Here is a 2,408-nt window from a genome sequence, read left to right as displayed (position 1 = left end):
ATGATAACCTTGCAGACACCACGGGTTTTATTAGGAAACAAACATTTGAGAGTCCGCCATGTTAGATTCAAGTGCGTTTCCAAATTTTGGACAAAATTGATATCTGATCCTTACTTTACAATGAAGCATCTCAATCATGCCAAGAATAACCAAGATTCCCAAAAGCTTCTTATCAACCAACGGTGCCAGGGGGATTCTATATTCTCCCTATATTGTTGTCCTTTATCGCCGGTTCAACTGGTTAAGGATGTACAAAAACTTAAACTTGATTGCCCTTCAACCCTTAAACCAAGGCATTGCATGATCCATTGTTGTTACAATGGCTTAGTTATTATCGAGATTTGTGATAACAATCGATTCATATATCTGTTGTGGAACCCCTCCATAAGAGAATCAATAGTACTCCCCCCTCTAGGATGTCCCCGGGATGGAGGTTCTCGTTTTGGTTTGGGTTATGACTCAAGCAGTGGTGGGTATAAGATCATTCATATGCACCAGAACACACATCGTCCCAAATATCCTAATGAAATTCTTGCTTTGAAAGGTGGCTCTTGGAGAAGCATTGATGAACATCCTCGTGCCAATCGCCGTTGGTTTTATGCCATGGATTATTTGCCATTTATACATGTGGCATTTCATTGGATCGAAATTTCAAGAAATTTATTTGTGGTGTTTTCGTTTAATATTTCAAATGAAGTGTACGGAGAGATACCTTTGTCAGAGGAAATAGTAAGCTTGACGCCAGGCCCCTACAATGTTGGCATTTCTGTGTTGGAAGGAATGCTTTGTGTTCATTCTAATCTTTTTTTTTTACGGGAAAGGATACTTTTAAGGTATGGGTATTAAAAAAGTATGGTGTCAAGGAATCTTGGATGCCATTGTTACCTATAGTAAAAAATACTCCGTATTATAATGCCTTACCGAGATATAGGTTTGTGGATGGTGAAGTGCTATTCTGGTGCGTGAATCTTAAAGCTAGAGGGCACGCATTTAGGACGGCCAATAAACCATTTAGATCATGGTCTCGATGGGTAACTAGAGGGCATGCAATTAGGATGGTCGATAGACCATTTAGATCATGGCCTCGATGTGATACCTCTCAAGGTGGACAGGTTTTTACAGAAAGTTTGATATCTCCAAAATCACTTACTTATTAGTTTCTTAATGTATGACGGAGGAACTTTTTTTTTTTAATTTTATAACCTTTACTCTTATTAGTTTAGCTATTGCTCATACAGAAAAATGGACACGAACGTAATTTTCCAATGGAAGGGGATTTGGGTGAACTTTGGAATGTTTGTGGCTAAGATAACTATATATTTATTGTGCTTTATTTGTGGGTTTTATAAAATATATATTTATTTCTTCTTTCTATCTCTTTTTTATAAAAGAAAAAATGATAAACTTTTTAAATTGGGAAATTATTATAGTAATTCACGTTATTAAGAATAAAATAAAAATGTCAAAGTCAACTAATTTCTAAAAAGAGACCGTATGAGCAGGAATTGGCCATCTTATTATTTTATTGAATCAATGAAGTAATGTTTAATTGTTTTTTTTTTTGTAGAAATGGTTAGCTTTGGAGATATATTTTGGCATATTCCTAAAACGTGATTCAAGGTTGTCAATTTTACAATATGTTTTTTAAAAGGGTCGTATGGGACTTGAATTTCATATCAATGTTGCAATGTGTTGATACGGGATTCGTATTACATAAGGCTAAGGGGCTAACTTTCTCCCATCTTAATAACTAGTTTTTAGAGTTTGCTTCATCTTGAATTGCAGTAATTGTATCAGAGTCACTCACTATTGCAACTTTCATTTGGGACTAACAATGTATATAGTGCACAATCAATTGTGGATGTCCGAATACCTAAACAAAAAACTGTTATATGAGAAATAGCTATATACTTGTGATAAAGTAAACATATATATTTATTCTAGGATTTCCTTTTACTTCTACTGACATCAAATTGTTATCTTGTTTTAGGAGTGAACATCTAATTTACCGTCAAAATCGTTTCATTAGGGATTGGCGAGGTCTGATCACGTACTTTTGTCTATTTTTCTACTTCTGGTATATCTTTTTATCTCCTGTATTCAGATTAGCAATCCAGAAATAATAAAAAATGAAAACAAAAAGAAAAGAACTAATCCGAGTCCACAGAACCCATTGTGTGTCCTTAAGAAATTTAATCCCCTCAGGTACCCGAGGTTGCAGATTAATTCCTCCCAAGATAAAATGGATTAACCATTAAAGAAGTAGTGGTACCTCAAACTTCGATAATTTCAACGAACTCAAAATGACAGCAACGAATCTCACACACAAACGATCAATTTTGTTTTGTAAGAAATGTATGCAAGAGAAGGGAAGAATTCGATGCAGAAAAATGAGAGAAAGTCTCTCT

The 2,408-nt window shown here is 34.8% G+C and overlaps 1 pseudogene; it reads left to right on the top strand.

Moving 5' to 3' along the window:
- LOC125846043 (F-box protein CPR1-like) lies at window positions 1–966 on the top strand (annotated as a pseudogene).
- The last annotated feature ends 1,442 nt before the right edge of the window (window positions 967–2,408 follow it).

The sequence above is a fragment of the Solanum stenotomum genome, chromosome 11 (genome assembly GCF_019186545.1).
Source record: "Solanum stenotomum isolate F172 chromosome 11, ASM1918654v1, whole genome shotgun sequence".
Lineage (NCBI taxonomy): Eukaryota > Viridiplantae > Streptophyta > Magnoliopsida > Solanales > Solanaceae > Solanum > Solanum stenotomum.
The sequence above is the reverse complement of the archived record's forward strand: the minus strand, read 5'-3'. Positions and strand labels throughout refer to the sequence as shown.